Genomic DNA, 22,586 nt, shown 5'->3' with positions numbered 1-22,586 from the left:
TCTGTGCATATAATCTTTAGACCTGAGATAGCACAATTATCTTGTATATAGGTGGTATGAGTTTGATACTGCTTTCATACTTATATTGTGTATGGGTATATAGGCATATGTTGGCTCCTACTAGTTATATATGGAGGTAGGTGTTGATTAAGATGGAATCTGTTACCCTAAGTAAAATAGGGATAAAATCCTATGTTCATTTAATTATTTTTGATGTTTCAAGTTCTTGGTCAAGATAGACAGATTTAATCAGAAAAAAGTTTCTGATGAGAAAATCTTTTTAATCAAGAATTAGAATTAAAAGAGAATATAATATTCATAGCAAATAGGGTTTGACATAAACCATGACTTCAGCTCGAATTGAAATTTTGTAACAGAAAGATTCTAGTGCATGATAACATATGATTATAGGTTCATTTAAGGGATTCCTTATTACTGATTGGGTGGCAATGGCATACTATGCTAGGTGTTAATCATGGTCTATGAGATGCCTAAAATGATTTAGAGAAATCATTTATGGTAAGGAAAAGTTCTGATAATATTAAGAGTTGATATCATATCTCATTGTCAATTAGTGATGAGCCTAGTGAGTCACACACATACACAAGTAATCATCAAGTTAAATGTGATTTAATTAATTAATTAAAGAGTTTAATTGATTAATTAAATATGTTTAGTTTGTAATTAGATTGCAAAGCCTGTAGCATAACTTGAAACTAAATCTAGGTTATTGGATGTATAGCATAAGTTAAATTTATATTTAAAGTGTTTAAATATGAATTTAATTATGAGAAATTAATTAATAGATATTAATTAATTAATTTATATTTGATATAAATTGATTAAAAGAGGAGAAATAATTATTTTGGGTTGAAAACTTAAAATTACAACACAAGGGTAATTTGATCATTTCACAGGGTGAGATAGTAACACATGGCACCATGAGATGGTTACACATGACACCATATAAGCTTGCCTTTTGTCTTCCAATCATGCATGATGATCAAAGTCAAGATTAAATATAGCTTTGACACTTGGCTTAATGTGATTAGGTCAATTAAACTAAAATGCAATCAGAAAATGACATGTGGCAAGGGTTTTGAGTGATGACCTAATTATAAAAGGGAAAGAATAAAAACTAAAATAATATATTCTGATTTTTCTCATTGTGTGTCGCCACCCATAAAGCTCCTCTCCTCTCTTCTTCTTCATCTCCTATTAATTCAAAGAGAATTGTCCGTATTCTCTTGAATTAAAATTGTTAGAAATTGTTTCTAGTATCCTATATACATCCACAACCTCTCTAAAGGTAAATCCCTAATTTCTAATTCGTTAGCAAGACTTGAGAAGCTATTCAAGGGGCTGCCATTGGTGATTTTGGTGTGGACAACTAGAGAGACAACATTTGGGATCCTAAGTGCTTCTCAAAAGTACCAATCACATCTACAGTGCATCAAAATGTTAGTGCACATATTCTTGTATTAATCTAGGGTTCTAATGAATTAATTTGTTAATTCAAAAATCTTAAATGGTAAATGTAAATCTTAATGCATATTAAACTTAATACATATTAAAAGATGTTTTAATATGCAATTGGACATTTAAATCAATTAGGCAAATAATGAATATTATATGATACATGAGACCCTAGAAGAAAATTTTTGAATTCAATGTTCTATTCTAGTAATTTTTATGCTTTCGCTCCTTCAAAGTATGCCTCCAAGAGCATTTCCAGCTCTCCCACATTGAAGTCCCTGATCTTAGAATTAGCATCAGTTCCATGGCTGCCATTGTTCTGGATATCTCCTTTGTAGCTAGTTGAAGCCCCATGGGTTTCCAATAAGATTTCAGAAGGAACCATTCTAATACAATCCAATCAGAAAAATTCAACTGCATCAAATTGGCAAACAACTGATAAGGATTATCCTCCGGTATCATATGTCAGCTCAAACTCTATCTATATCAAACTCTATCTATATCATGTGCCCAATAGCTAAAGTAGTTGTTGTACATTGTACCACTGCTTACCATGTACTTGTATATATATATATATATACTAATTTTTCAATACAACTTATTTAGTTAGTTTTGACGTGATTCCAAAGTTAGCTTCTTCATGGTGTTAGAGCTGTAGCCTAGCAGCTCACGCATGTCTACCTCGCAAGCTTTAATTTCTCATCCTTCTAACTCTTCTTCTTCTCAAAACGTCAATATGTACCTCCCAAATGCTACCCAGTTTCTCTCCATTAAGCTTATTTCCAGCAATTTTCTTTGTGGATGGCTCAACTTATGCCCCTCCTGTACAGCTACAATTTAGCTGATCACGTTATTGATTCAGTTTGTCCTCCAAAGACTCTCGATAGTGGTGATCCCAATCCACAGTATGAAACATGGTTTCGGCAACACCAACTTATTATGAGCTGGTTCTTTTGCTCCATATCTGAAAATCTTCTCCCTCAACTCATAGGTCTTACAACAGTTAAAGATGTATGGAATAAACTAACTACTATTTTCTCTGCCGGTTCTCGCACTCAAGTTCAGCGATTACACAAGCAGTTGAAACATTTAACAAAGGGATCTGACTCCATTGATGTCTATATGAAAAGAGCCAAGTCTATTTTTGATTAATTAACAGCCTTACAATGTCCAATTTCTGAAGAAGCTCTTGTTGGTGATGTTCTTGAAACACTTGGATCTGAGTATAGACCTTTCACACGAGCTATTGAAGCTCGCAACAGCTCCATTCTGTATGATGACCTATATGCTCTATTGTTGAGTGAAGAAACGATGGAATCACTATCAATTAATAGGGCCATTCGGCCCACCGCTCAAGTTGCCACACAGTTTAGTGGCAATCGAGGTTCTTGATCCAATCGTTGTGGTTGCGATGGACGTCCACCCTTCAATTCATCTCTTACGTCTGGATCTCCCTATTCCAATATCATCTGCTACAATTGTCAAGGTCACGGTCATATAGCTAAACAATGTCCATCACCAAAAACTTCATCCAACGCTACCAACTAACCGATCTCCAATTATGCCTCTGCAGCTAACAATCCAATGCAACCTTGGACAATAGATTCTGAAGTGAATTATCACATCACTACAGACCATCGCAACATTCAAATTCCTCAGTCTTATCATGGTCCTAGTTCAATAATCCTTGGCAATGGTAATTCTATTCCAATTAGTCATAAAGGCTCCTCTTCCATGACTACAGATACTTTGTCTCTTTCTTTTACTGATATTTTATGTTTTCCGTCAATTTCTCCTAATCTTTTATCTATTCATGCACTTACTAACCAAAATCATGTTTAATTTTTCCCTGATAAATTTGTCATCAAGGATATCTGCACGAACAAGATTCTCTTCCAAGGCTAAAGTAAAGATGGTCTCTACACCATACCTCTTCGACCAACAACTGCTGTTTTGCCTTCTGCCAATCTTGCTGAATTCTCTACTTGGCATGCTCGCTTAGGACATGCCAATAATAGAACAGTTCATCGAGTTCTTTCTCATGATAAGTTGTCATTCAATAATAGTAATAAGACTTTTTCAATTCCATGCAATGCTTGCGATGTTAGCAAAATTCATATGCTTCCATTTCCTGACTCTCAGTCTACTGTATCTCAACCATTAGAATTAATCTGCTCGGTCCTTCTCCTGTTGAGTCTGTAGATGGTTTTCAGTATTATGTCATCTTTTATGATCATTTCAGCAAGTATAGTTGGATATATTTTTTAAAATATAAGCTGATGTTTTGAACATTTTTATCCAATTTCGTCACATTATAGAAAAATACTTTGATTTGCCAATAAAAAGTTTCCAAGCAAACTGGCGTGGTGAATTTTAGACTCTCACTAAACATTTAAAAGAAAATGGAATCATACAAAGAATTTTTTGTCCACATACCACAGAACAAAATGGTTGTGCAAAACGAAAACATCATCATGTTGTTGAAACAGGACGAGCTTTACTTCACCATGCCTCTGTCCCATTAAAGTATTGGACCTATGCCTTCGATATAGCTGTTTACACCATCAATATATTACCCTCCATACATCACACTAATTCTACACCCTTTGAAATTTTATTTCATCAGAAACTGAATTATGAGGTTTTAAAGGTATTTGGTTCACTTTGTTATCCATGGTTGAAATCGTACACTAAGCATAAATTGGAACCCAAATCAACACCATGTATTTTTTTGGGATATAGCAAATTACACAAGGGTTATTTTTGCTTGGATTCTTTTATTGGAAAAATTTATGTCTCATGTCATGTTGTGTTTTTTGAGCAGGTTTTTCCCTTTCATGGCAGTGATGTGAATTCTTCCTTGGATCAATGTTCTCAGTTGCTGGTGATGGCCCTATGGCTTTACCACCATTTCCTCAATTATCACCACCTTCCATTGAAGCCATGAAAACCATGCAAGATGTTTCAACTCATGTCTTACCCAATCAGAACCAAAAAAGTATTTTGGGCCCTTTACCTACACATTTGTCAACTCCTAGCCAAAATCCCTTGCCTACTACACCACGTCAACTTTCCACCCAAAGTCCATGCCATCTAGCCACCCAATCTCCATGCCACCTAACCACCCAAAGTTCAAGCCACATGTCCACCCAAAGTCTTCCTCAAACACCAAGACTAGTTTGTAACTCACCTTCCTCACCCAACACTTCATCTGATGATAAACTTTCTTTATCCCAAGCCAACACGACACTCATCCAATTAACCATGCTATCCCAAACAGTCCCATTTCTCCATCACCTCACCGACTCAATCTTATCACAAGAAGTCCACCTACAACCACACTTTTATCCACATTCAAAGGGCTACAACTCGTAATTGATTGTACCGAATTTCCCTCTTTAAACACAACCAACCAGTAACCATCTCGTCCCTCTTCCCATAACCACAACCCCCAAAATTCACCCAATGATAATGCGTGCTCAAACTGGACATCTCAAACCCAAAACCTTCTTGGCTATTCATGATTTGCCCTTGGCACCAATTTGCTTTACAAAGGCAGCAGCAGATCCTAAATGGCGTGAGGCCATGGACGATGAAGTAACAGCATTAGTTCAAAATAGAACATGGGAACTTGTTCCTAGAAGTGATGCTCACAATATAATTGGGTGCAAGTGGGTATATCAATTCAAACAAAAATCTGATGGCACTATTAATTGATATATAGCTCGTTTAGTAGTAAAGGGCTTCCATCACTGCCCTGGCCTGGATTTTTATGAGACATTCTCACCAGTTATTAAACCCATTACTATTTGAGTGATTCTTTCTTTAGCTGTGTCCTGGGGTTGGACAATTAAGCAACTTGATGTATCAAATGCATTCTTACATGGAGATATTGATGCTACAGTCTTCATGGAACAACCGCCAGGTTTCATTAACAAAGATAGGCAGACTAATTAATGTAAGTTGAAATGGTTCCTTTATGGACTCAAACAGGCCCTTCGCTAACGGTATCACAAGCTCATGCAGGCTTTGACGAAGCACAACTTTCGACCTTCCAATGCTAATTCCGCTCTTTTCCAATTTAAAGATGGCCCAACTTAAGCATGTTGTCCAGTATATGTGGACGACATACTCCTAACAGGTAATGACATGAACTTCCTTCTTCGTATTATTTCCTTGTTGCAATAAGATTTCAAATTGAAGGACTTGGGATCACTTGACTATTTTCTTGGCATAGTAGCCACTTTTACTAATAGTGACCTACTTCTCACTCAAACCAAATATATAACTGATTTGTTGACAAGAGCTAACATGGATGCGTGCAAGCCAATTTCCAGGCCTCTGTGTACCAATGCCAAACTTTATGCTAATGATGGTCCTCAATTTGATGATGCCCAATTGTACAGAAGTATTGTGGGTGGCCTCCAATACTTGTCTTTGACTCGTCTGGATCTCTCTTTTGCTATTAATAAAGTCTCTTAATATCTTCACTCACCAAGGGAATCACATTGGGCAGCAGTCAAGCATATTTTACGCTATCTTAAAGGTACCCAAAATCATGGTCTCTTTATTTCAAAGTCTCCTCATCAAAATATCAATGCCTATGTAGTCTTGTAGATGCCGATTAGGTAAGCAATCTAGATGACAAAAAATCAACTACTGGGTACACTATTTCTATAGGTACAAACTTAGTTGCATGGAACACTAAGAAGTAGAATACGGTAGCCAAATCTTCTATAGAAGCTGAGTACCACGCTGTTGGAGCTGCTACCACTGAAATCACTTGGTTATAATCTTTATTGGATGATATTCATTTTATATCATCGCCCATGCCAAACCTATGGTGTGACAATATTAGGCCACTTATTTGTCTGCCAATCCTGTGTTCCATGCTTGCACCAAACACATAGAGGTCGACTTCCACTTTGTTCGTGACATGGTCACCAAGAAACAATTACAGGTACGATACATTTCATGTAAGGATCAAATTACTGATCTTCTTACAAAAGCTGTCTCTCAATCACGCCATAAGATTCCATGTCCAAAATTAACAATTCGAACAATTTCCAGTTTGAATTGAGGGGGTGTGATGAGGATTATCCTACGGCATCATATGTCAGCTCAAACTCTATATCATGTACCCAATAGCTAAAGTAGTTATTGTATATTGTACCACTGCTTACCATGATGTACTTATATATATATATATATATATATATATATATATATATGTATATATACACTAATTTCTCAATACAACTTACAAAGTTAGTTTTGACGTGATTCCAAAGTTAACTTCTTCAACAACTAATATTGATTTAAAATTTTAATCCCAAAACTTATAAAATCAACTAACATTGATGTATGCAAAATTAAATAATTAGCTCAGTTTGGAACTCGAATTAAATAAACTACTCCTCTGAACGATCACAGTACCATTGAACTAAAACTCATTGATGTTTATTCTGAACGTCTTTTTCTGAAATAAAAAGAGGGTGCAGTGAGTTTATTTGGAACCTGTCATGTATATCAGCATCTTCATACTGAGAGTCATCTCCCTCACTTGCAGAGGAAGTGGAGAATAATCGAGGTATTGTTGAAACAATTTGTTGGTTAGATACATTTCAGCCATATCTCCATCATCATCTAGCAAGTGCTTCAATTCAACCCTAACCTAATAAATTACAAATTAATATAATTAATTGCAATTAATATTACAAAATATGTTGAGCAAGTAACTGATTAGACTACTAAACTCTTTGAACGCATCCAGTTATTGCAACCATGCGGCTCTTGATTTGGCAGACTCTTTCCAGGTTAAGAGTAGTGATCTAAGAAGTAAGCTTGTCTAAGGCTGGACGAGCCCCTAGCTCCAGTGTATTTTCCTGTTTAACAAAATTAAAGTTCATTGACTAAAATAAAATAAATTGAAATTTTATGGTCAGAATAAAATTCAGGGGAAATTCAATGGCCATTAAATAATTTATCATAAGCTGTTGTTGATAATGTTCAAATTATATAAAAGTTCAGGCTTTATTTTCCTTTTTTTTTGAAAAGCTCATGCTATAAAATAAGATTGTTTTACTTCATTTTCCAAGCTTCTGCAAGCGGTTTCAAGGCAAGCTTCCAAAGATATAAACTCGAAGGGAAGAACCTTGGAACCATCTTGATTCTTGAAACCATGTTTCCTCTCTGCCTTACTTCCCTTGTCTTCAACTTCAAGAAAGCCTTCCAAAAGCTTTTCAGGCCTTAGAAGCTGGGATTGTATTGAATCTTCCTCGCTATAAAAAGATATACAAATTAAATATACAAGAAAATGAAGTGATTTGAATTCATATTAATTACTACAAAATTAACAAAAAGCATTTAGAAGCATAAAAAAAATCAATAGATTAATTTGTTAGAAATATAAAACAAGTTAATAAGTAATTAACGGGTAAATTTCAATAACTATCCCTGAACTTATATGGTTATAATACTATAGTGCTTAAACTTTAAAACGTAACATAAAACCCCCTAACTTTCAAATTCTGCACGGTAAAATCCCTCTAACTTTCAATTATTGATTTTTTAGTTGAAAACTGATGTGAATAGCTCCCGCATGACTCTTAGTCAACATTTCTCTCTCCTCTCTTATTCAAATTGTAAAATTATTCTCCCTGCACCTGAAAAATCATTCTGTTTATAGTGAGAAAAATGATTCAATTTACACATAACTTGAGAGAGAAGAGAAATATTGACTAAGCTCTACGCTAGAACTGTTCAGGTCAATGTCTAACTTAAAAATCGATAATTAGAAGTTAGAGAGATTTTACTGTGCAAAATTTAAAAGTTGAAGGAGTTTTATATTACAATTTTTAAGTTAAGGGACTATAATGTTATACTAGATAAGTTTAGGGATGGTTGTCAAAATTTATCCATAATTAATTAATATATATATTTGGTTTGCTTGAAAATGGAATTTCCCAATTTGATTAATCAAACTGCACATATTTTTGTTTGAAAGACATTTCTCAAAAATATAAATGATTACATATTTCAAAGTATTAATTGTTATAAATAGCTTGTATGTTAAATAATAAAGATAGAAATATTTACCATATTATTACAATACAAGAAAGGAAAGAAGTGGAATGAAAATGCAATATATATATATATATATATATATATATATATATATATATATATATATATATATATATATATATATATATATATATATATTATTCTATGGTGGCACTTGGCACATATGTATGTGAAATAAAATAATTATTTTTTTTTAATTTTCATAAATAAATTACAAACATATGTGTTTGTTAACAAGTAGATGTATTTGTTAATAAACAAATATATCTATTATACATAAACAATTATGACTGTTAGGAGATGTGTCATAACAGATATGTCTGTTAATAAACGAATATAGTCATATTTGTTAGAATATGCACTAATTTAAAATAAACAGTTGTATCTGTTAGAAATAGACAAATGTGTCTATCGAAAAGGTTTCATGACTTTTTATTCTCTATAAATATGGATGAGTTTTTCAATTTAAATGTATTACTTCTATTTTCTATTCTTCTTCTTTTAATCTGCCTAAAATCTGTTTGTATAAAAAGTTTTTAAGGGAAATCTTTAGAAGTTATTGTTTGTAGATTTCAAGTTTTATTGTATCCTAAAAGTATATTGCTATAACCTTGTAGTAATCTAATAGGGACAATTAATACCTTAAAGATAATAATTCATCATGCCTCTAAGCTTATTCTACACCCACTACCTCAACAATTTTAAGGTATTAATTGCAATGGAGTTTGAAGGTTGTTTTTGTGATGCGTCAAGAGTTCATAAAATTGGATCATTTTGATGGAAAAAATTATGCTCGTTGGGAAGACAAGATGCTATTCATACTAATTTCTTATATACTTGATCCAAGTCTGCCTGCCATTTTGTCACCAACATCGAAAGATTCTGAACAAGTGAAAGCAGATAAAAAAAAGTGTGAAGAAGATGAATTGCTATGCAAAAGTTATATTCTCAACAACTTGTTAGATAGGCTGCATGATCTGTTTATCTTTGTCAAGTCTCCAAAGGAAATCTGAAATTCGTTGGAGTTCAAATACAATACAGAAAAACCAAGGCGTGGATAATTTCTCATCATAAAACATTTGAATTCCAAATGGTTTATAATTTGTCTGTTATGGATCAATTCCATGTGTTACATATCCTTGTTGCACAGCTTAAGGATTTGAAAGTGGTAGTTTTTAGATTATTGCAAGTAGGAGGGATAATAATTAGAATAATTATAGAAAGAAATTACAACATACCACAAAAGATTCTTTTTTCCTTGAACAAATTTAGAAATACTTGTGCATTGAAAAAGATTTTTGTAAATTTATCTTTATGTTGATGATATGCTTATAATTGAAACAAATACAAGGCTATAATATGGTAAAATTCACAGTGAATGTGTTAAAGAAATTAATAAGATTTATGTGTATAAGTCAAAGGACACATTTTATATGCATAAATCATAATTCATGTTGATTTTATATATCACTAAGAAAGTGGGAGATATTGTTAGAAATAATTAGTGATAGGAAAAGTTGTTTCATATTGAAAGAGTTATTTTTGTTCATTAAAAGGTATCAAAATAAACTGCTTATTACCAATAGTTATATTTATTCTAGGAGGTATAAGTGAATAGATATAATTGTTCTAAGAGATACAAAGTGAATGGTTATAACTGTTATAAAAGGTATAAGTGAATAAATGTAATTATTCTAAGAAATACGTAGTGAATTGTTGTATCTATTCTAAAAGATATAAGTGAACATATGTAATTATTCTAATAGATATAAAGTGAACTATTGTATATGTTTGAAGATGTGCAAATGATTTATAAATAGCAACTTAGAATAGAAATCTATTAACTTTTCTCTTTTATCTTTCTCTTCATTTCTACCTGTAATTAACATTATTATTCTTTGATTCATTCTTGAGAGAATTCTAAAATTTTTGTCTAGAATTCTATTTTGGTTGTTATCTTTGAGGGATCTGCCTAAACTATCCAGCAAAAACATAGTGGGCGCGTTACTTTTTATCAAATCTCATTATATTGAGGGAAGCCAATAATTTATATGATATTTATTGTAAATTAACTGAAACTTTTGGTAAAATAATTGCTTAAATTAAACATGCTAGTGCTATTGGTAACTTAATGTATGCTATGCATTGCAGCAGACCTAATATTGCTTTTGTAGTGTGTAAATTATCAAGATATACTTGCAATCCTAGTATTGAACCTTAGAAAGAAATTTCAAGGGTTTTTGCATATTTAAAAGGAACTATAAACTATGGATTATTCTATGATAAATTTTCAATTGTGTTAAAACCATATAAAGAGTTGTATTCATGCAAAGAGTTGTATCCATTGACCAAAAGATATAACTGAATGAAGAGATATAATTCTTATTAATAGATACATGCATGAAGAGATGAATTTATTGGCCAAAAGTTTGGTACACTTTGAGTAGTAAATATAAGAGTCTTACAAGTCATTTGTAAAGAGTGATAAAAGGACAAATGAGTGTACATTTGTGTATGTGAAAGTTTAGCTTGGTTCTTATTTTTTGGAGGCTCTCATTTTAAACAAGTTGTGAAGCAATTTGTTTCTCCAAATAAGATACATATATAGACTATGAATTATTCATGTAATTCATGTTATAAACATATGAATATATGGTAGACTAGTGAAAAAAATATGGTAGAGATCCTAGGGTTACACAAATGTTAGTTGGATAACTAGTGCTAAGGATAATAAGTCAATCTTCGATTACGTGTTCACCTTGGGTGGAGGTGCTCTTTCTTAGGCATTAAAAAAATAAACTTATACAACTCATTCTATAATGGAATATGAATTTATAGCTTTGGCAGCTGCATATAAAGAAGCAGAATGGCTAAGCAACTTATTACTGGATATTAAGTTGTAGCCACAACCAATGCCCTTTATTTCTTTACATTATGATAGACATGAATATGTGAGACAATGATCCTCTGATGATGTTATTATCATTGTTTATATTAAATCTTGTAATAATCTAGTAGCAGATCCTTTAACAAAAAGGGTTCTCGAGAGTTATGATCAAAAGTACATGTACTGAATTAGAATTAAGAATATTTCATTAAATTTACTAATAATGGACCCTACTTTATAATATTATTACTAAATAAAGTTTAAAGGGCAACAACAAGTCATTAGTAAATTTTATAATTAAGTACTTAGTGTACTAAATTAATGGAATGAGGATCAATATTTATACTCTTAATGAAGTTTAATATTGTTACAAATGAAACTTCACTGATATGAATATGAGAAGTGATGTTGCTTCAACAAAAAAAAAAGAATAACTTTTATAAATATTCATGAAAACAGGAGGTAGCACAAAGCTATATTCGTGCTAAAATTTTGGTAAACTTTTAATTTGAACTAATTAGTTCATGTGTATAATATTTTTGGTTTTATTTAATAGAAATCTAGATTTAAGTTAAGGTCACCATGATTTCTTTAGGACTTTAGATGGATAAATTTTGACAACTGTCCCTGAACTTATCTAATTGTAATATTACAGTCCCTTAACTTCAAAATGTAACATAAAACCCATCAACTTTTAAATTTTACACAGTAAAATTCCTCTACCCTTCAATTATCAGTTTTTTAGTTAGAAATTGACCTGAATAGTTCCAGTATAGAGCTTAGTCAGTAGTTCTCTTTTCTCTCTCAAGCCATGTGTAAATTGAATATTTCTTTTCTCTGTAGACAGACTAATTTTTCACTTGTAGAGTGAATCATTTTATACTTTGCATAAGAGAGGAGAGAGAAATATTGACTAAGCGCAATGCGGGAGTTGTTCACATCAATTTCTAATTAAAAAATCAGTAATTGAAAGTCAGAGGGATTTTTTTTTGCAAAATTTAAAAGTTTAGGGGGTTTTATGTTACATTTTAAAGCTAAAGGACGGTAGTGTTACAACTATATAAGTTCAAGGACAGTTATTAAAATTTATCCGACTTAAAATTGCTTACGCTAGGGAAAAATTTAAATTGAAAGATACTTTTCATTATGCATGAAACAATGAGATCTAACATTATAAGCTAAATATGAGATTTTATAAATAGCTTGTATATTAGACAATAAAGAGAGAGAAATAATTCCCACATTGTTAAAATACAAGAAAGGGAAGAAGTGAAAAGAAAATAAATAAATAAATAAATAAATAAATAAATATATATATATATATATATATATATATATATATATATATATATATATATATATATATATATATATTATTCAATGATGGCCCTTGACGCGTATGTGTGTGAAATAAAATATATATATATATATATATATATATATTATTCAATGATGGCCCTTGACGCGTATGTGTGTGAAATAAAATAATTATCTTATTTTAATTTTCATAAATAAATTACGAATATATGTTTATTAACAAATAGATGTGCCTATTAATAAATAAACATATTTATTACACCTAAATAGTTATAACTGTTAGAAGGGGTGTCATAATATATGTGTCTGTTAATAGACGAATATAGTTACATATATTAGAAGATGTATCAATTTAAACTAAACAGTTATATCTGTTAGAAATAGATAGATGTGTCTGTCTAGAAAAGGTGCCATAACTTTTCATTCTCTATAAATATAGATAATTTTTTCAATTCAAATATACTACTTCTACTTTTTTCTTCTTCTTCTCTTTTAATCTCCCTAAAATCTATTCGTACAAAAAGTTCTTAAAGGAAATCTTCAGAAGTTACTGTCTGTAAATTTTAGGTTTTGTTGTATCCTGAAGGTATATTGCCATAATCTTACAGCATTCTAGTGGGGGTAATTAATACCTTAAAGATAATGATTCATCATGTCTCAAAACCTATTCTACACTCACTACCTCGACATTCTTCTCCTTCTCTTTCTTCTACGTAGGAGATTTTTAAAAGAGATTGAAGCTACTCTATGAGAATTCAAACAACAGATCTCTTATTATGGAATAAGTAAATTTTTGTCCAACATTTTTATTTTGAAAACAATATTTCCAAATCAAAATTGGAAAAAGAAAAAAGAACTAAAAGTTTATTATATTACCATGTCTTAATAGAGAAATTCTTGTGTGGAATTGAGCAACTAATAATATTTACACTTACCCACCTAGGTTTTAGTGGTTTTGTGGGATAAATTTTGACAATCGTCCTTGAACTTATCCAGTATAACATTATAGTCTCTCAACTTAAAAATGTAACATAAAACCCCTTCAACTTTCAAATTTTGTATAGTAAAATCCCTCTAACCTCTAATTGTCAGTTTTTCAATTAGACACTGACCTGAATAGTTCTAGCGTAGAGCTTAGTCAATATTTCTCTTTTCTCTCTCAAGTTATGTGTAAATTGAATAATTTTTCTCACTATAAACAGAATGATTTTTCAAGTGCAGAGAGAATAATTTTACAATTTAAATAAGAGAGGAGAGAAAAATATTGACTAAGAGCCATGAGGGAGCTGTTCATATCAGTTTTCAACTGAAAAATCAGTAATTGAAAGTTATAGGGATTTTACTCTGTAAAATTTAAAATTTTAGGGGGTTTTATGTTACGTTTTAAAGTTTAAGGACTGTAGTGTTACAACCATATAAGTTCAGGGATAGTTATTGAAATTTACCCTGGTTCTGTGATAACACATAATTCTTCTCTCCAGCTCATGAACAAATGTCTTAACAAAAGGATCTTCAGAGTTCAACACTAGCACCTCCTTGGCCATTATTATTACCTTTATATGCTCTAAATTGATAACTATTGCTTTCTCTCGACCTAAAACCATTGATGGGTGTGACAATAAAGTATCAAGAACCTGCAGATCGTGTGCTAGTAGTCCAATTATCCACATTGTAGAATATTTCCCAGCCTCACCACCCGGTTTTGGCCAATCAATGTTGTCCCACGTTGGTTAGTAGATGTTGTCCCAGATTAGTTTGGGACAAGGTGTTTGAGCTATATATAAGATTTGGATAAATCTCTTCCCCTTGAACTAGCTTTTAAGGTAAAATTAAGTCCAATATATTTTCTCCACAATCGAGTCCACCATAACCTAGGTCTGAATGCCTACACCCTTTTTGTGAAGCATTGAAGCTATGGATAAGGAGACACCTGCGAGTTCTGCATCTCTCATGGTGGGTTATTGACTGCTTAATTATGTGACTGAATCGATCAAAGTAATAGAGATTGTAGTTCGTGTTGTTTTTGCTTTTGCTACAACCAAAATAATTTAAGAAGAACTAAGAGAGGAGAGGGGCGGGGGGATGTGATTTACTAGTGAAGGTGCTTGCTTCATGTTTGTTTTCAAGCACAAACAAGAAATTCCTCCCGTAAGGTCTCTAGGAAATTTTGAGAAAAAAATAATATTTATTAGGTCTATCATTGTCACGACCCAACCTATAGGCCGGACCGACACTAGGACCTGGGCCAGCCTAAAGCCCCCGAGGCCCGTAGTAAGCCTAACTATTCACTTAACCCAACTCTAAGGCCCATTTAGGCCCAATTTCAAGAAATCAACCGGACAGAGTCCGGCCATAAAATGGACCTTTCAACGGGGAGTTTTTGACTCACCCGACCTGTAAACACAATAAATACTCAATTGGGGAGCTCAGCTCACCCTCCACATACTTATCAGCATAAAAATAAATGGGAGCTCAACTCCCTCATCCAATCCATCAAACATGCATAGAATATTAAGTTTACAGGTCCAAAATAATAATTTAGTTTACAGACCCATATCAAATAAACATTTCTAACACATGCAAAAACTCTAAGATTTAACAAGTTTATACAAACATTAATAATCGACCTGCGAGGGAGAAAGCAGGTTAACCTCAAAAATATCCTCCTGTGGCCTGGAAAAATATTGAACAGGAGTGAGCGTTCGACTCAGAGAGTAAAATATCAATTTTAACCATAATCTCTATAACTATCTAAAACTAATACACCCTGTAGAGTGAAATACAACATCAGCAATAAATTCACATCATAACAGCAAAAAGGTAATTTGGAGCACTCACACACCCAGTAATATCAATCATAATATATGGGAGCTGATCCCCTATACAGCTCTCTTAAATCCAACCTGGTGCCAGCGAAGAACTCAAGCCGGACTTTCGCTTAATAAACCAAATCGGAGTCCCAGCGAAGAACTCAAGCTGTGACTACCCCGAAGGATCGGGTCCCAGGGAAGATCTCAAGCCGTGTCTACCCGTCCTATCCATAGTCCACACCACATCACACGCACACCAACGCACGCACACTGCTCCAAATTACCACAACAACATCCATGGCATTTTAACAGTTATAAATGCAACATAAAACGTGCTTAGAGTTTACCTACATAGATACATACATATAAGTGATGCATGGACATGCTTGAACATATAATAATAGTGAAATTACAATTAAAATTAATATTTTACTCACAGACTTGACAACGGTCACTAGGGCGGCTGGGCAGAGGAAGAAGGCTGTCCCGGCTCACCTGATAATTACATTACAATTATTTAATACAAATGACTCAATACAAATCAAGAAAAGACCAAATACGTCCTAAGTCGTGCCGAAAATCCGGCAGAGTCTCCCCTATACCTAGGACCTACCCAACCTGCAAAAGGGCTCAAAACACACTTCTATATTTACAACCCATATATTCGCAACTCAATCACATCACACAGCCCCTCCTGGGCCCATCAAATCAGTCATCCATCACAGTATGTAAAATTTCAATTTAGTCCTTATAATTGATCATTTTTTCAAAAACTACCCAAATAAGCTCTAAAAATTCTAAAACTTTGCCTTGCGGTCCTTAACAATATTACTAGGCTATTGCAAAAAGAATCATAATTTTCCGAGCTACCAAGAATATTTTATGGATTTTTAATCCTATTTAAGCACTAGAAAATTATGAAAAAAACAAAGTTCGGGTTTACCTTTACTGATTACGACTTCCGGAACGCGCTCGGGATGTCTGACAATGGGGGGGTAGCCAAAACCTCGGTCCAATTCGGAGACTTTTCCGGTAATGGGTCTGTCTGGCTAGAAATTCACAGACCCGGACAACTATCGAATTTCCATAAATTGAGGATACCTAAACGAAGCCCACAACACGGGGGTTAGTACATAAATTTTTCAGAATTTTCTAAGCTCATTTAATTCTCGGAAAGACACTGCGAAGTTTCTTGAGACCCACCGAAAAACGGTATCGAAAAAATTTGAAATTTATGTCGCCCGAAGCTCTCGACGAGTGGAGCGCTCTGGTACTCTCGGTTTTCTCGTGGGATTCATGGTTTGCGAGAAATCTAGCCCGAAAGTCAAAATGGGCTAAAACTTCCCGGGCAAAAATTGGACAAACCACTCAATGGATTTCGGTGTTCTTGGTGTCTATGGAAAGCTCTCGACGAGTAGATGAGTTTAGACACAAGACCCGGTCCGATTGGTGGCCGAATCGGTCGGATTTTGGCTGGGAAGTCGAACTGTCGCGCGCGCAAGGGAGGGGCGTTCGCGCGCGTTTTTCAGCTGTTTGGGGCGGCGGCCGGCCGGGGGAAAGAGGTGGGGCGGCGCGCCGGTGAGCTGGGGTGGCGGGGGAGGTGGCTGGCCGGCGGGCTGGGGCGGGAGGAGAGAGAAAACGGGAGAAAGAGAGAAGGAGGAGGGGACGCGCGCGGGAGAAAAAGAAGAAGGGGAGGGAGCCGGTCCGATCCGGTCCAGTTCGATTCGATCGGTTCGATTTGAAATACAAAATTTTGAATTTTTACTCTGCCTCGGGACCGAAAATGAGGTCCAAAAATTTCAAAAAAATTCTAGAATACTCAGAAAAATTTGTGGACTCCAAATATATTTTTAGTTTTATCATGTGGTCTTTAAATTAATTTTTAAAAATCATCAAAGTTTATATTTTCAAAAAATCGAACCCGATTTTTAAAATCAGAAAAATCTCAATAATTTCTTAAAATTTAAATAAAATTAAAATATCAATAATACTCATAAAATAATAAAAATTTAAAATTCTTGGGGTGTTACATTCTTCCCCCCTTATAGAAAATTCGTCCTCGAATTTTACACAAGGCAGAATAAAGTACATGAATATACATCGAACAGTTAAGGGTACTTGCTACGCATGTCCCGTTCTGACTCCCAGGTGCACTCTTCCACTGACTGACTCCTCCACAAAACCTTAACCATAGGAATCTGTTTTGATCTTAGCTGTCTCACTTGATAGTCCACTATGGCTACAGGTTGCTCCTCAAATGTCAAATTCTCCTTTAGCTCTATTACTTCTGGCTGTAGTACATGAGAAGGATCTGGAATGTATTTCCTGAGCATGGAGATGTGAAATACGGGATGAACGTGAGAAAGGTTAGGTGGTAGCTCCAACCGGTAGGCAACTGCTCCAACTCTATCAGTAACCTCAAAAGGTCCAATATACCGAGGTGCCAACTTGCCCTTCTTTCCAAATCTCATCACTTCCTTCATCGGAGAAACCTTCAGGAATACATAGTCGCCTACTGCAAACTCCACATCCTTCCGTCTGGGGTCTGCATAACTCTTCTGCCTACTGAAAGCTGTTTTCAATCGTTCCCTGATTAAAGGAACTACTTCTGCAGTGTACTGCACTAGATCTACATCATGCACCTTCGCTTCTCCCATTTTCATCCAACACAGAGGAGACCTACACTTCCTTCCATATAATGCCTCATAGGGTGCCATCCCTATGCTGGAATGGTAACTGTTGTTGTAGGCAAACTCCACCAAAGCTAGCTGATCATCCCATTGACCTCTAAAATCCAAAACACTCATGCGAAGCATGTCTTCCAGTGTTTAGATTGTCCTTTCGGACTGTCCGTCTGTTTGAGGGTTGAAGGCCGCATCAAGTTCAATCAGGTGCCAAGTGCCTCCTGCAACTTTCTCCAAAATCGAGAAGTGAACTGGGGCCCTCTATCAGATATTATGGAAGCTGGAACTCCATGCAATCTGACTATTTCTCAAATGTAGAGTCGGGTGTACTGTGCCACAGAATACGTAGTCTTCACAGGCAAAAAGTGAGCTGATTTGGTTAGACGGTCCACAATTACCCATATCGAATCATATCCTCGCGTGGTACGAGGCAACCCAGTCACAAAATCCATAGTAATCATTTCCTACTTCCATTCTAGGATAGGGAGCTCTTGCAGCTTCCCTGACGGTCTCTGATGTTCAAACTTCACCTTATGACAAGTCAAGCACTTGGACACAAAGTCTGCTATGTCTCTCTTCATGCCATCCCACCAATAGCTATCCTTCACATCATGGTACATCTTGGTGGAGCCTGGGCGGACACTGTACAGTTTATAGTGTGCCTCTCGTATGATTTCATCTCTGAGATTGTCCACATCGGGCACACATATCCTAGAACCTTGCATAAGGGCGCCATCATTGGCAAACCCGAACTCACCACCTTCACCTTGCTATACTCTTTCTATGATCTTCATCAATTGTTGGTCTCTGTGCTGGGAAACTCTAACTCTGTCCCGCAAGTCTGGCCTCACTGAAAAATGAGTCAATAATACCCCCTCATCTGAAAGATCTAGGATTAAACCTTGATCTATTAACTCATGTACTTCCCGAATCAACGGTCTCTTCTCCACTGAAATGTGCGCCAAACTGCCAGAAGATTTTCTGCTCAAAGCATCTGCTACTACATTGGCCTTCCCAGGGTGGTACTGGATAGTGCAATCATAGTCTTTCAGAAGCTCCATCCATCTCCTCTGTCTCAAGTTTAAATCCCTCTGTTGGAAGATGTACTTCAAACTCTTGTGGTCGGTGTATATCTCGCACACTTCACCATACAGGTAGTGTCTCCAGATTTTTAGTGCAAAGATTACAGCCGCCATTTCCAAATCATGGGTGGGGTAGTTCTGCTCATGCCTCTTCAGCTGTCTTGAAGCATAAGCCACTACTTTTCCATTCTGCATCAAAACACACCCTAGGCCAACTCTAGAGGCGTTACAGTACACGGTGTATCCTTCACCACTCATAGGTAGTGTCAACACAGGGGCGGTGGTTAGACACTCCTTAAGCTTCTGGAAACTCCTCTCACAGTCATCTGTCCAAATGAATGGAACATTCTTCCGAGTTAACTTAGTTAGGGGAGCCGCTATCCTGGAAAAATCTTGCACAAAACGCCTATAGTAGCCAGCTAAACCCAGAAAACTTCGCACCTCAGTGACTGTTGTAGGCCTAAGCCAATCAGTTACAGCTTCAATTTTCTTGGGATCCACTTGAATGCCGTCACTAGAAACCACGTGTCCCAAGAATGAGATGCTTTCTAGCCAAAATTCACATTTTGAAAATTTGGCATATAGCTGGTGCTCCCTCAAAGTCTGCAACACCATTCTCAAGTGCCACACGTGTTCTTCCTCGGTCTGAGAGTATACCAAAATGTCATCTATGAATACGATGACAAAACGGTCCAAAAATGGCTTGAACACCCGGTTCATCAAATCCATGAAGGCTGCTGGTGCATTAGTGAGTCCAAAAGACATCACCAAGAACTCATAATGACCATATCTTGTCCTGAATGCCGTTTTGGACATGTCCTCATTCCTGATTCTCAACTGATGGTAGCCTGATCGCAGGTCTATCTTGGAAAAGAATCTAGCCCATTGGAGCTGATCAAACAAATCATCGATCCGAGGAAGTGGATAATTGTTCTTCACAGTCACCTTGTTCAGCTGTCTGTAGTCAATACACAACCTCAATGACGCATCTTTCTTTCTTACAAATTGCACAGGAGCACCCCAGGGTGAAGTGCTCGGACGTATGAAACCCTTATCCAAAAGCTCCTGTAGTTGCTCCTTTAACTCTTTCAATTCTGCTGGTGCCATCCTGTAAGGCGGCATTGATATGGGGTTCGTACCCGGCACAACATCAATGCAAAATTCTATTCCCCTTTCTGGTGGCAACCCTGGAAGCTCTTCAGGAAAGACATCCATGAATTCTCTGACAACAGGAACATTTTCCATGTTGACACCTTCTACAGATGTATCTCTCACCAATGCCAAATACCCTTGGCATCCACGCCTTAACATTTTTCTAGCACTAATTGCTGACACCAAGTTATATGGAGCCACGCTCCTGTCACCATCAAAGCTAAACTCTTCCACACCAGGTATGTGGAAATGCACCTTTTTGTTCCTACAGTCTAAAGTGGCATAATGATTTGCCAACCAATCCATCCCCAAGATTACATTGAAATCCATCACTGGTAGAGGAACCAAGTCTGCTGGGAGGATCTTTCCATCCACTACTACTGGGCTACCCAGAAAAACCATATCTACATCTATGTTGTCACTAAGTGGGGTAGCTACCGACAAAGGACATTCTAAGGTTGTAGGGTTTCTACCCAATCTCATGGCAAACACAGGGGAGACAAATGAGTGTGTAGCACCCGGATCTATCAAAACACGAGCCTCATAAGAACAGACTAGTAAAATACTTGCCACAACTGCATTGGAAGCCTGAGCATCCTGGTGGGTCAGGGTGAAAACCCTAGCTTGACCCCTACCCTGAGTGGCAGAACCCTGATACTGACTTTTACCTCCTGATCTGCCTCTAAATCCACGTCCCCCTTGTCCTCGGCCCTGTTGGCCACTGAACTGACTACCTGCCATACTGGAAGCACCCAGATACAACTGACGAGGAACATTTGCAACAGAACCCTGTGACCCCATCTGTGGCTCACTGAACATGGGGCATTCCTTAGCAAAGTGACCTGGTTGGCCACACCTGAAGCATACTCCTGAACCCATCATACAAGGTCCTGAATGTCCTCTTCCACACTGTGCACAAGGTGCCAAGGAGGATCCTGAACCAGACCCAGAACTGCTGTACCCCGAAATGTGACCACTGTTGGATCCGTACCCTGGTCTGAACCCTCGGGATTTGTGTCTAAAACCACTCCTCTTATTTGTGCTTCTTCCTCTGTAATTAGTTTGGCCACCACTATCCGTAGTACCCATATGGGGAACACCTGAAGAACCCTCTGCTCTGTTTTTCTTTGCTCTTCCGCTGTCATCCGCAGCATAGCTAATCTCTATCTGTCTGGCTCGATGAACTACCACATCGACGGTGATCGGACATCATGGCAGGTTTGCATACCTCTGTCAAGTCCCTTTAGGAATCTCTTCACCTTCATAGTTTTACGTAAATACTCGTAGGGGCATAATCGCTCAATTCCGAAGTGCAGAGCATACTCATCTACAGACCTACCATTCTGTCTTAAGGCCTCAAAGGCCCACTGCTTTTGATCCCTGAAGCTTTCTGGCACAAACTGATTGATGAACAGTTCCACAAACTGAGTCCACGACAAACCCTCCATCCGAGGTAATATGTAGTCATTCATCCATTGTCTAGGCATAGGCCCCATGACATGCTACATACACTTTATAAGTCTTCTGTCAGTCAACTGCAATTCTGTTCCTGCCTGTCTGCAGGAATCCAAAAACCGATATGCATCATCTGACACATCATAAGTTCCAGACACCAACTTTTTAAAATTGATTATCTGTTTGTAAGGTTCCCCTCTTGGTGCGGTGGACTGCTGCTGCTATGGAGGGTGGACCATATACTGCACCATCATGTCGATTGTTCTCTGCAATCCAGCTAGAGTAGCTACCATGGGGTCCATGGGACCCTGTGCCATAAAAGATTGATCATGAACTGTTGGCAGCTGCTCTTTTACTTGAGCAGCTCTAGGCCTCCTACCCCGCCTCCTCGGGGCAGGTGTCACACCCCGGCTTAGGGGGCCCCAGCTCAAGCCCCTCTATGGGTGGCCTTCTTGCCAGCGTACCCTTCTAGAGGCCGGACCTGCGACTCACAAGGTACTGTCCGCTTTGTGGAAATTAAATCCCTTCGCTTCTGCAGAGCTAGGATTCGAACCCTTATCACTCACGGTTTTGCTTCGCCTCTCACCAATTGAGCTGCAGCTCAATTGGTAAGAGGCGAGTAAAACCGTGAGGTGAT

The 22,586-nt window shown here is 36.3% G+C and overlaps 1 long non-coding RNA gene and 1 pseudogene across 1 annotated transcript; one reads left to right on the top strand and one right to left on the bottom strand.

Annotated features, from left to right (window-relative positions):
- LOC110645384 (magnesium transporter MRS2-3-like) overlaps positions 1-22,586 on the bottom strand; it is a 38,106-nt pseudogene that overhangs the window by 1,618 nt on the left and 13,902 nt on the right.
- LOC131182310 (uncharacterized) lies at positions 2,080-5,970 on the top strand. Its single transcript, XR_009150610.1, has 2 exons — positions 2,080-3,172; positions 3,346-5,970. It is a non-coding gene; the product is annotated as an uncharacterized LOC131182310 (long non-coding RNA).

Source organism: Hevea brasiliensis, chromosome 8 (assembly GCF_030052815.1).
Source record: "Hevea brasiliensis isolate MT/VB/25A 57/8 chromosome 8, ASM3005281v1, whole genome shotgun sequence".
In the NCBI taxonomy this organism is placed as follows: Eukaryota; Viridiplantae; Streptophyta; class Magnoliopsida; order Malpighiales; family Euphorbiaceae; genus Hevea; species Hevea brasiliensis.
This window is presented reverse-complemented; position numbering and strand designations above follow the sequence as displayed.